The sequence below is a fragment of the Cupressus sempervirens genome, chromosome 8, assembly GCF_028749045.1.
Source record: "Cupressus sempervirens isolate cs-2001-9-10 chromosome 8, ASM2874904v1, whole genome shotgun sequence".
NCBI classification, from domain to species: Eukaryota; Viridiplantae; Streptophyta; class Pinopsida; order Cupressales; family Cupressaceae; genus Cupressus; species Cupressus sempervirens.
Window position 1 is genome coordinate 587,660,392 of NC_143125.1, and position 13,668 is coordinate 587,674,059.

Here is a 13,668-nt window from a genome sequence, read left to right on the forward strand (position 1 = left end):
TCAACACACAAAGATTTGAAGGCCAGTGCTACAATTGTGAGAAGTATAGACATAGAGCCTTCAAATGTAGATCTAAGCCTATGTGGACACCAAACCAACTAGTAAAGTAAAATAGTCATGGACATCAATACAATTGGGACTACAACACTAGGCAGAGCTATCACTACTATCAAGAATATGGACGCATTCATGAGAACTACATAAGAACACAATTTAGTGGCAATTACAATAGGTGATTGAGTCAAACAACCTATTTTAGCTACCTAAAGACTAGACACATCAGTAAGTATTGCCCAACTAGGTCAAAGGCATAGAACTATGAGTTCAACAAAGGAAAAGGAAAAGTTGATGTTGAACACATTAGAAGAGAAATGAATAGAACATGGAAAAGAAAAGATGGAAGCATCACATCCAATAGAGGGATCACTTCACCTAAATGGTCAAGTGGTCACACTTCATCCAACTAAGAAAAAGAAGGTATGAGGGACTAATATTTAAATGTTTTATCATACATCAATTCCAAGACTAAACCAATATTGAAAAGGATAGATCAACATGAATCAAGATGCAAAGTTAAATCTTCATAATTTTCACATTGTTGTTGAGTAAGGAAAGTTGCCTTCAGATGCTGAGTAAAATCTTAATATATGTCAAGTTGTTTGCCAAAGCCAGTAGAAGCTAAGTTATTAGTGGATGCTAAGTGAAGGGAAATTCCTATTGAAGTTGAGTAAGGGAAACTCTAGTTTATGTCGAATGTTGGAAAATCAGTGGAAGACGAGTGAAATAGAATTGCATAAGGAGCTAAGTGGACAACTGTATATGCAATAAGTGTTAAATGATATGAAATGAAGGCCATAAGGTCAAGTTTTCAATCATTTTTTATCATCATGAACATAGAGAAAGAGAAGTAAGAACACATAAATAGTTTCCAAGTAGAGATTGATGCCTTTGCAAAGATGCCAACCAAGATTTAGCATCATTTCGATGATTTAAGGTATTTACACTAGTGCCGAGCTATGCAGTTAAGAAATTTTTATGTCTTGAAATACTAGTTTGAAGAAATGACATCTAGCTCTAGGAAACCCTAGGACAAGGAGTTTTTTAAGGTTCAATTGGTTAGCAATGAAGTTAAACAACCAGATTTTAGATCAATTCCCAAAGTTGCTTGCAAAAATGACCCCGTCGGAGCTTTATCCATTATTTCGCCTAAAGTTATGATGGTGCAAGATGTTAGAAGGTGATATAAATGTAAAATAGGTGCAATTGGTGACATGGAAATTTAGAAAGTATATTATAAACTTTGCAAGAATGGGGTTTTGAAGGAAGAGTTTCAAATTATTGAGAAGAAGGGTTTAACTCATGCCTTAGATTTGCCTACTGTATTCAAAATTGAATGGATAAGAATTGAGTTAATTAGAATCCATGATGGATGCCTATGGTTGGAAGATGGACCCATTAAACTATCTAAATGAATTATACATAGAGTAACCATGTATCCAACCCTAGAACAACCAAAGACCCTAAGGAGTGATTCTAAAGAAGCCATAGAGAAGAACACTGGGGCAAAGTGGAATAAGAGAGGGATGACTATTGAAACCATCAAAGATCCTCTTATAGAATTTTTTGGTAGGGTCATATCTAATAAATTCTACTAGTCTAGCCGACTTAATAGTGTACCTTGTATTGTAATTGACGTTGGATACAAAATTGTCAAGAAGGATCATACATATGATCTAGATGAGCTACAATTACAATAGATTATGGAGTACTTGGGAGCCATAAGAAGGTCCAAGGGTGCCCAATGTAAATTTGGAGCAATTTTGATATGCACATTCTTTTATGTTTAGAATGAATTCCCCTTTTTTGGAAAGGTAAGCTAGAAAATAAATAGGACAATAGCAGTACAAGTTAATGAATACATAGAGAAGATTGGGGAACATTTTGAAACTATAGTGACCAGCTACTTTGAAGACTTTAAGAAGTCAATGAAATAGAGACTCAAGATACCTATCTGTTGAGCAGCATATCAATGACATATGTTTCTTAGTTGACATTGATTTCACATACATCATAGCAATAGTACCAAGGGTGAGATGGCTAAAGCCACTTGGATATGAAATCAATATTGATGAGGCATCAACAACAATCATAGCATTGCTAGTAGAAGATATAGATAAAAGTGCAAAGCCTTTTGGCACTTTTGATGTTGTTAAGAAAAAAATTGAAATGAAGTTCAAAATTGCTTCAACCATGAAGAAAAAGGACAACTTGGTGAAAAAGCTTAAGGCTAGATTTGGTGAAGGCACAACAGAAGTTGAGGAAGATGAGGATGAAGAAGAGCAAGATCAAGGGCTACTTGCATTGACCCAAGGAATGGGAGAAGATGTAGGAGAGGTAGAAGGTTCTAAGGAGGAAGAGGAAACCAAGGAAGCACATACCAAGCTAGAGGCAAAGAAAAGAAAAGCCTCCACCAAACTAGTTGCCAAGCCCAAGAAATTTGCTAAGCCTAGCCCAACAAAGCCTACCACAAGAGCCATAAGGGAGCCACATCAAAGAAGGCTAAGGAGCAAGAAAAGAAGAAGGCTACTAAAAAGGAAGATCTAGCCAAGAAGAGGCTGAGAAGAAAATATGTTGCACCCCCTGAATCAGATGAAGAAAGAACAAAATCTAATGACAATAGCCAATTCAAAATGGTAAGTCACACCACTAAGTCTGATTTGGAAAACATATGTGATAACATTAGGGATAATTTAGACTTGTCAAGTTTAAAAAGTATTGATTTTAATAAGTTGAGTAGAGAGGAACATAACATGGTTGAAGAGTTAGTCTACACAATGATGGAAAAGTTCAAGAACACTCCACTTGAATTTAATAATTTAATGCCTAAGGAGTTATATTCCATTGTAGAAAATAAATGGCATTATTGCCTTAATATGGAAAAATAAATAAGAGAGTCAACATTGGCTCAAGTAATGCTTGAACTCACTAAAGGGAAAATTAGTAAGGAAAATAAGAAGCATGGGAGAAAATTTGCACCCAAGTATAGAGCCTTTAGTATTCTTCATAATAAAATTGAAGATGTTTTCAAAAGTCCATTCAAATGTGGAAATTAATCTATGGCATGACAACTATCAAAGAAGGAGAGGTAGATCCCTTTGAGGGAAGAAACAATGAAGAGGAAGAGGACAATGATAAGGAAGAAGAAGGAGAAAAAGATAAGGCAGATGATACAATGGAGAAGGAGACACAAAAAGATGATATGGCAACTACTAAACAACAACAAACAGAACAGAGTGTGCAAGACACACAATTGGCACCACCTAGTCCTCCAAATGTTATCTTCACACCTGTAGATACAATAACTGTACAAGATTTTCCTAAAAATTTTGGTCAGAACATCAATCCATTGACTACAAAAGATCTTAAAAAGATTCTTCACCAGACTACCCTACAAGCACAACTATGTATAAATCCAGTCTTGGTGAGTGTGGAAGAACTACAAAAGGCTGTAGTTGACATCACAAGGGATAAGGTGAATCCACAAGAACCACTTTCTCATATCTCAATAGCCATAAGTGGAAAACTAATAGTATAAATAGTAGTAGACACATCTGGAAAGGTTGACTCCATAGTACCAGTCACTACAACTGCCGAGGAGCTAGTCAAGGATCAAATAGGAAAAATGGATACCTAAAGTACAAGAACAAGGTGCATCCCCACATATCACAATAATCAATAAGGAAAGATCTAAAGAGGACAAGGAAATTCCTAAGGAGAAGGAATAAGAGGCAATACAAACATTGATAAATTTTCCTACAAAAGTGACTCCGACTGGAACATCTCAAAAGTCAGGCACTGAAGCAATACCACTTCAAATTTTAGCACCAAGCTCAAGCTCTAATGAGGTTGCAAGGGTACTTCACTATGGAGACCCTACACTAGATGAGGACATATTCATTCCCAAGTATGACTATTAAACTATGAACATAGATCAAATAAATGAAGTGCAAGATGCACTAGAAAAGAAAAAGAAATAGGAGATACTAAAAAATGAGTATAAACAAAGGAAAGCATTAATTGAGATTAATGACATCTTTCTAGATGCATTTAGCTTGCACGTACTTGATGAAACTAAGCCTATTATGGAGCAATTATCCAGTATAGTGGACTAGGTACAAAATGAAGACCTTCATACAAATACAAAACTATTAGAATGGTTTGAAAAGAAGCTTCAAACAAAGGTAAATGAAAGAATATCAAGTGAAATAACACTTTCACAAGTTGAGTTGGCTAAAAAGATTGAAAAGGTAAAAGTAGTAATTGAGAACATATTCTCATTGTACTCAAAATTGTGCGATCCATCAATTTTCACACAAGAAACTATCTAGTGAATAATGAGCCTAGAGAGGAATTTAAAGATATCAAGCATGCAACTACCTAAGGATCCATCTTAGAGTGAGAAGCATTTTCAAACTATGCTTCATACAAAAAAGGAATTAGCTATGTTAATAATAGATGAGGCAAATATAAAGGCCAAATTGATATAGATTCAATCTACTATAACCCCACACATGGAAATTTTGTAGAAAGAACTAGCCTATGCTGAAAATGTGGTAAAGAAAGACCCCAATCTTTCTACATTAAAAGGCCTAGTTCACCTTGCAACAGAGTCAACCATCCAACTTAAATCACTAGAAATTGTACTAGATAATTGGGATGCTTCTTTGAGGATAGTAATGAAGGTATATAAATCCTTTTTGGCAAAATATTCAGTTAACATGTAGAACCCTTTGACATCAGTATCAGAAAGGGGGAGATAATATTGTTGAATTGGGGGAGATAAATTTTAGGGGAGAAATAGAAAAGCAAAAAGGAAATAATACTTGTAAGGGAAGATGTGTGAAAGGGGAAGTTAGAATAGATCAGATAGAGAAAGAATGACAAGGCAAGGTAGAAATAAAGAGTGCCAAAATCAACATGAGACAAATCCAACATGAGAAGTTGTGGATATAGAAAAGGCACATCAACTCAAGGGGAGTTACAAATTTTGAGGTATCTTCACAAAATTTTGAACAACTTTTGAAGTTTTGTATATATGATGAAAATATGTATATTATACTCAAAAAGATTAGATTCATCATGTGTAGTTAAGTGTTTTTGACACTCATGTCAAAGGGGGAGATTGTAGGTCTTAGATTGGTTTTGACAATTGAGTGTCAACATACTTAAGAAATTTTCTTAGTTGATGCCGAGTATAATATAGATGTCAAGTTATAGTATGTGCTAAGCCAAAAATTCAACAAGTGCCAAGTCATTCAGATTCCAAGTAGATATACAGTGTGGAGCAAGTTTCAATTGTCAAGTGACTAATAGATGCCGAGCCAGTATATGTGCCAAGTAAACTATAGGTGCCAAGCAAGATAGAATTTTTATATGTGTCAAGAATCAATAATTAGTAAGTGGCAAGTAACAAAGAATTAGTATAAGAGTTTGTGCCCCCACAAACTAAGATGTAAACCATTTTTTAAGCCAACATATGATGAATCTCGAAGGATTAAAAGATAAGATCAAATATATTCAATTCCCTATGCAATCAACATGCAACCAATCAGAAAAATGAAAATATTTGAGCAGGAAAGATGGATGAATCTTAATCATAGATTCATAGCTAACCCTAAGTCATGAAACCATTTTAAGGAGGTCAAAACCCCATAATTCAATGAATGTAGAAGAGAGTATGCAAAAGGAGAATGCATGCAAGGAGAGAATACTAGAAAAGTTTGAAGGAAGTGAAAGGAGTGAATAGACTTAGAAGAAGGACAACATTACATCATCAGTTAATAGAAAAAAGTATCAATACTTTGAACAAAATCATATCAGATAAATGAGGATTAGATCAGAATGGACTGAACATCAATTTGAAATAAGCAATTGAAGATTGTAAGTTATCAAGTCAACACATTCTACTATACTTTCTAGCCATTGTATTAGGAGAAAGAAAATCATATGATGATAGGTTGGTTTAACAACCATTTTGTAAATCCTTTAACAGGGTGACATTCCAAGTGAGTGTTTGTAAAATCCTTTAGATAGGTACAACATTAACAGGGTGTTGGAGCCTTTAATAGGGTAGGCCTCTCATAGGGTAGACCATTGATGATGGTCAAACTTTGTAACCTTGACAAGTTACATATTGTTGCAGTGATAAGTTGTGGGTGTCATCCCCACCCCAATTTTACCTTCTCATTTTGGAGGGTTTCTGGGTGATCAAATATTGTGTTGTCTATTTTCATGCATGCCTTTACTTTCATGTTAATTAGAAATGTTTCAAGCTTGTATTGATTTTAGTTAAAAGTTTTATAGCTTAAAGTTTGGTACTTCTGATTCACCCACCCCCCCACCCTCTTAGAAGTATTCTTCCCACTTGTAAATTCCAACATTAGTATTTTGAGAAAAAGGAGAACAAGGGTTTGACAAATCAAATCTAGAGTTTTTTTGAGTATTTCTTATGAAATAGGGGAGTCTCAAAAATTGAGATCACTTTGGGGCCAAACCAACCTCATAGTTGGATTCAAAAGGTGTCAAAACCCCTATTTCCATATAAATTTCATTCATTTTGGACAACGTTAATCTGGGAAGAATTTTTTTTTTGTGTCTAGTAGGTTGTATGACCTCCTGCATGCACTTTGAGGCAATTTTAAAAATAAAATAAAAAAAGAGGCTGCATGCCATTTTAGGCATACAACTCCCTTTTCTAGTGTCATTTTTGGGTTTTCTAGCCTGTAGCCATGATCCCAACGTTGCTATTAGACATTCCTTTTCTTAGCCTTGACGTTTGTTTTTGGGCCTCGACATTCTTTTTCTCAGGTGCTGCTACTGCAGCTAGACACCACTGTTGATGTTTAGCTTGATCACCACTCTATCAACCTCTTCCACCTCTTCCTCTTCTCAAGCTCTACTACCCATGTGGCACCATAGGAACCTACCACATGGCATTTACAACATGTCAACACTTGTCATGTGTCAGGTGCCACATCAACTTTTTTGGGCTCACTGTTACATGGATGCCATGTGGTAGTCTTTTTTTGTTGTGTTGACTACCATGCCATTAGTTTTAAAGCAGTGATGTGCTAACCTTAGCATGATGTCAACATTGCATCATACCCTCTACATACCCTTCAAGTCCCTTTTTAGACCTATTATTTTTTTTGGCCATATCTTGAGCATATAGAGGTCTTTTTGCAATCTAAAAGAAGCACCAAAAAGCTAGTTCCAAGGTAATGATAATAGTGTAGGAATGTTTTTGTTTTGATGCAATTTGGTTTCCTATTTGGGTAGTCAATGTTGGGTGCTTTATTTTTCACTCTGGAGGGCATATCTTGAGCATCCCAACTCTATTTTTCAAAAACAATATATTTTTGGAAAGATGGTTTAGTTCTCTTTCAAGAAATGCTAGTTTTTCTTCCAAATTTTGCTCCAAGCTCTTTCTATTATGATTTTTTCTTTATTGCACTATGGTGGATATCTGATGCAGGAGCATCCAGAGGTATAAGGGCAATCCTGTGTCACCCAAAAAAATGTACTTAGACTTAGTTTTTTTTCATGTCTTTACATTTTTGGATACCCATTTGGGTCAAATAAAAGTTTCAACTCTCACAGTTCCACTATCAGTGTGTTTGAAAATCCCAAAAAAATAGGAGCATGCAATTTGGCCATCATTTTGGAGACCTAGAAGGTGTAAATTGGCCATATGAATATAATTGTGATTTAGAGCATTCTAGAAAAAGAATTAGGTCAAAAGGCCCCACGGTTTGAAAGTTATTGCAATTTTTTGAGTTTTGGAGACCCCCTAAGAATGCTTCAAAGTCAGGTTAGGGGCATTAGATGACCTTGAAAAGGGTCAAAAAATGGGGGACGAGTGAGGCTGTCCATAGGGCTATAGAGCGTTTCAAGAGCTTTTCAAAAATGTAAACGGTTCGTCAATCAGAGCTACGGTTCAAAAGTTATGCCTCCCGAAAGTTTGGTTACCGTCTCTGGATTCTTCTAGATTTGCAACGACTTCTAACGCAGCTTCTGAAACCTTCTATTTGGTTGGTGGATGCCTACTAGCACTTTCTAGAATGTACTCCTAGTCCTTAACCCTCCGGGGTCTATTTAAGGAGATTTTTGGCATTGTAAAAGGCAGTTCAGAGTGGAGTTTGAGAGGAGGTCCTAAAAGGAGAAATTATCTCCAGATTTATGCTATTGTAAGCCCTTAGAGCATGTTTTGAAGTTTATTTTCTCTGTACTATTTGTACTAGCTTATTTTCTCAGTTAATATAATTTTCCCTTTTCTGTTGGTTCCATTCTGGTCTTGGGTTGTGTCCCCATCAAGTGGTATTAGAGCTGGTTTTCTTGAGTGTGTAGATAGAGCGCCGACTGTGAGGGAGTTTGCACCAGGACTGTGTGGTTGTGGGTTCGAGTTAGAAGATTCCTCCATGAAGAGAGCATGGAAAAAGGGCCAGAGCTATTAATCTTGAGGAGGTTAGAGCCCTCCAGAGGAAGGTACAAGCATTACAAGAGGAGCTTCGTAGAGGAGCAAATGTTGCCGCAGGTGACAACAGTGAGGATGAAAATGAAGAAGAAGTAATGGGACCAGAAGAGGAAGTTGACGAGGAAGTTTTGAATCCTGTAGAGGAAAGGCTTTTTAGGGCCATTACTAAGTTTGGGAAAAGACCTACAATTGAAGTGGGTGTATTTTCAGGAAATCTAAAACCAGATGAGTTGATCGATTGGATCAATGAACTAGAAGAATACTTTGAGTATGAGGATATAAGGGACCTAGATAGGGTTAAGTTTGCAAAGGCCAAACTGAAAGGCCATGCCAAAATATGGTGGCAAGAGGTTCAACTGGAAAGAAACAAAAGAGGAAAGGAGAAGATGACAAGATGGGATCGCATGGTGGACAAATTGAAGAAGCAGTTCATTCCTATGGACTATGAGCTTGATCTATTCAAGAAGATGCATGGGTTAAAGCAAGCAAGAAGATTAGTCCAAGAATATACAGAGGAGTTTTACCAACTCTTGATTAGAGTGGGGCATGCAGAAGCAAATAAGGAGAAGGTTGCTCATTATATCAGTGGGTTGCGACCTAGCATCTAGGAGGAATTAAGTCTAGTAAGAATGACCAGCGTTGAAGAGGCATACCAGTTTTCCCTACGAGTTGAAGAGAAGCTGAATAAATGGTTTGAAGGAAGAAAAAGAGGGCGCGATCAAGGAGGAAGGGGAAGTGGTAGATCATCTAGAGGTCACAATGAAACCCAAAAGAAAAATGAAGATGTGGGTACTAGCAGAAACCACAGGAATGAGGGTTTCAACCGCTCCCATGATCAAGACTTTGGAAATCAAAGAGGAAGAGGTAGAGGACGTGGACAAGGAAGAGGAGGCTTCCATGGAACCTATTTCCATTGCAATGAAGAAGGTCATCGTGCCTTTGAATGCCCTCAATGACAAGGAATGACAGATAGGAGAGCTGAGGGGCAAGCTAGGGTTGCTCATGTGGATGAGGATGCACAATCATCACATTCAGAGGATGTGGAAAGAGGAGAGACCTTGGTAAATGAAAGATTCCTACTAAGTGGTGAGAATGAACCAGAACAACGAAGGAGTTTTTTTCGTACTAGATGCAAGTGTGAGGATAAATGTTGTGACGTGATCATTGATGGTGGTAGCACTGATAACTTGGTATTAGAAGAGATGGTCTCTAAGTTGAAGCTCAAGAGGGAGAAACATCCCCAGCCCTATCGGATTTCTTGGGTAAAAGATGATCATAAGGTCCTAGTAAGTGAACAATGTTTAGTAAAATTCAAAGTGGGAGTTACCATGATGAAGTTCTCTGTGATCTTATTTTGATGGATGTTTGCCATCTATTGTTGGGTAGACCATGGAAGTTTGATAGACATGCAATACATGATGGACATGCAAACACATACTCTTTGAGAAAGGATGGAGTTTGCCACAAATTGAAGCCCATGAAAAAGGAAGGTGAAAAGGTATGTAGCAGTGCTAGGATTTGTCTTGTTGATGGAAGGAAGTTTTTAGATGGCATGAAACATTAGCATATGTGCTATGCTTTGATTCCTAGGAAAGATAAAGAAGGTAGTAGTGAAATACCATTTGAAGTTTCAGATTTACTAGGGGAATTTGGAGATATTATCTCTGATAATGTTCCAGATGGATTGCCACCAGTAAGGCAAATCTATCATCAGATAGATCTAATTCTAGGAGCTAGTTTTCCTAACAAGGCTGCTCACAGGATGACTCCTACTGAAACAGAGGAGCTAAATAGACATGTTTAGGAGCTATTGAGGAAGGGCTTGATTCGAGAGAGCCTGAGTCCATGTGCAGTACCTACAGTACTCACACCAAAGAATGATGGAGAGTGGAGGATGTGTACAGATTCTCAAGCTATAAATAGGATCACCATCAAGTACCGGCTTCCTTTGCCAAGGATGGATGATATTATGGACTGCTTGAGTGGAGCTTAGTACTTCACAAAGATAGATCTGAAGAGTGGTTATCACCAGATATAGATTCGAGAAAGAGATGATTGGAAAATAGCCTTCAAGACCAAGGAGGGTCTTTATGAGTGGTTAGTCATGCCCTTTGGATTGACAAACACCCCAAGCACCTTCATTCGGCTCATGAATGAGGTACTTAAGAAGTTCTTGGGAAAATTTGTTATTGTCTATTTGGATGATATTTTAATTTTTAGCAAGACTTTGGAAGAACATTTACTGCATATTCATAGTGTCCTTGAAAGGCTAAGGGAAGAGAAACTATTAATTAATCTAAAGAAGTGCGTCTTTGCAAAAAGGGAGTTAGTCTATTTGGGATTTTTTATATCACCTGAAGGTCTCAAAATGGATCCAGAGAAGGTAAAAGCCATCTTGGAATGGCCTACTCCAAGGAATGCTACTGAGGTAAGATCATTTCATGGTCTGGTTAGTTTTTATAGGAAGTTTATTAAGAATTTCAGTGGCATATGTGCACCCCTAACTGATACAATAAGAGGGGATAGAAAAGAGTTCAAATGGACTGCAACAGCTGCGAGAAGTTTTGAATTGCTGAAGAAGAAGGTGACTGAATAGCCTGTGTTGGCACTTCCAAATTTTAGAAAAGTGTTCCAGGTGGATTGTAATGCTAGTGGTAGCGCTATTGGGGCTGTATTAAGCCAAGAAGGTAAGCCTATTGCATATTTTAGTGAAAAATTGAATGATGCAAAGAAGAAGTATTCTGTTTATGATCAAGAATTCTATGCAATAGTTCAGGCCTTAAAGAAATGGAGGCATTATTTATTGCCAAAGGAATTTTTTTTTATTCTGATCATCACGCATTATAGTACCTAAATAGCCAAGGTAAATTGAATCAGAGGCATATGAAGTGGGTAGAATTCTTGCAAAGTTATACATTTGTGTTGAAGCATAGAAGTGGAAAATCTAGCAGGGTTGCAGATGCACTAAGTAGGAGACAGTCATTGCTTACAGTAATGCAGGTTGAAGTAGTTGGGTTTGATGAACTCAAGAATTTGTACCCCGAGGATCCTAATTTTGTTGAAGCATGGAAAGCTTGTAAAGAACCTGTTGCTGTAGATAGAACCAAGTAGTTAGACTATTTGATTCAAGATGGCATGTTGTTCAAAGGTAGTCAATTGTGCATTCCAAGGAGTTCCATGAGGGAAAACCTGATTAAGGAGAAACATAGTGGAGGAATGGCAGGACATTTTGGTCGAGATAAGACCATTTCCATTCTTAGAGAACATTATTTTTGGCCTCAAATTTCATAGGATGTGAAGAAGTTCATACAAAGTTGCCAGGTTTGTCAAGTTGCCAAGGGGTTTAGTCACAATACTGGTCTATATCAGTTGTTGCCTGTTCCATCAAGGCCATGGGAGGACATAAGTATGGATTTTGTCTTGGATTGCCAAGGACACAAAGGGCTAATGACTCAGTATTCGTGGTGGTTGATAGGTTCTCCAAAATGGCACATTTCATTCCATGCCACAAAACTCATGATGCTGTCCATATTGCAGACTTGTTTTTCAAAGAGGTGGTAAGACTACATGGTCTTCCAAGGAGTATAGTTTCTGACAGAGATACTAAATTTGTGGGGTATTTCTGGAGGACATTATGGAAAAAGTTGAGAACAGACTTGAAATTTAGTTCCACGCATCACCCACAAACTGACGGTCAAACAAAAGTGGTAAACAGAAGTTTGGGCAATTTGCTGAGATGTTTAGTTGGGGATAAGCCCAAGGGATGGGATTTAATTCTACTACAGGCAGAGTTTGCTTATAATAACTCTATAAATAGGAGTACTAGAAAATCGCCATTCCAAATTGTATATGGGAATAGCCCAAGGACTGCACCAGAGCTGAGGAAGATAGAACAAGGGGAGAGGACAAGTGCTAAAGCTGAGGAATTTGTTGAACATATCAAGCATCTACATGAGGAGGTTCAGGCACACATACCCAAGATGAATCAAGAGTATAAAGCTAGGGCTGATCAAAGGAGAAGACATAAGGAATTCCAAGTAGGAGATTTCATCATGGTGCACTTACGAAAAGAAAGATTTCCAGCTGGTACTTACAACAAGCTGAAAATGAAGAAATTTGGCCCTTGCAAAATTTTGAAGAAACATGACTCAGGAAATGCATATGAAGTGGAGCTGCCAGATGGTATTCACATTTCTCCCATTTCTAACATTGCAGATTTAACAGAGTATCATGATGATGGTGCAGATGATGAGCTGGTGTTAGAGCCATGTCCAATTCCTTCTTCTAAGAAGGAGGAGATAGAAGACATTCTAGATCATCATGTGGATAGGAGTACCAGAAACAGGCAGTATGAAGAGTATTTGGTCAAATGGAAAGGACGACCGATTGAGGACTCAACTTGGATTTTAGTAGCTAAGATTTCCCATTTGGGATTTCCTCTACCATCCATAAAGTGACAGGGTCACTTTTCAATCTACCCTGGGTGTCTGATGCAGGAGCATCCAGAGGTATAAGGGCAATCTTGTGTCACCCAAAAAAATGTACTTAAACTTAGTTTTTGTTTCATGTCTTTACATTTTTGGATACCCATTTGGGTCAAATAAAAGTTCCAACTCTCACAGTTCCACTATCAGTGTGTTTGAAAATCTCAAAAAAATAGGAGCATGCAATTTGGCCATCATTTTGGTGACCTAGAAGGTGTGAATTGGCCAGATGAATATAATTGTTATTTAGAGCATTCCAAAAAAAGAATCAGGTCAAAAGGCCCCACAGTTTGAAAGTTATTGCAATTTTTCGAGTTTTGGAGACCCCCTAAGAATGCTTTGAAGTCAGGTTAGGGGCATTAAATGACCTTGAAAAGGGCCAAAAAATGGGGGATGAGTGAAGCTTGTCCATAGGGCTATAGAGCATTTTGAGAGCTTTCCAAAAATGTAAACGGTTCGTCAATCGAAGCTACGGTTCAAAAGTTATGCCTCCCGAAAGTTCGGTTACCATTTCTGGATTCTTCTAGATTTGCACCGACTTCTAACATAGCTTTCAGAACCTTCTATTTGGTCGGTGGATGCCTACTAGCACTTTCTAGAATGTACTCCTAGTCCTTAACCCTTTGGGGTCTATTTAAGGAGATTTCTAGC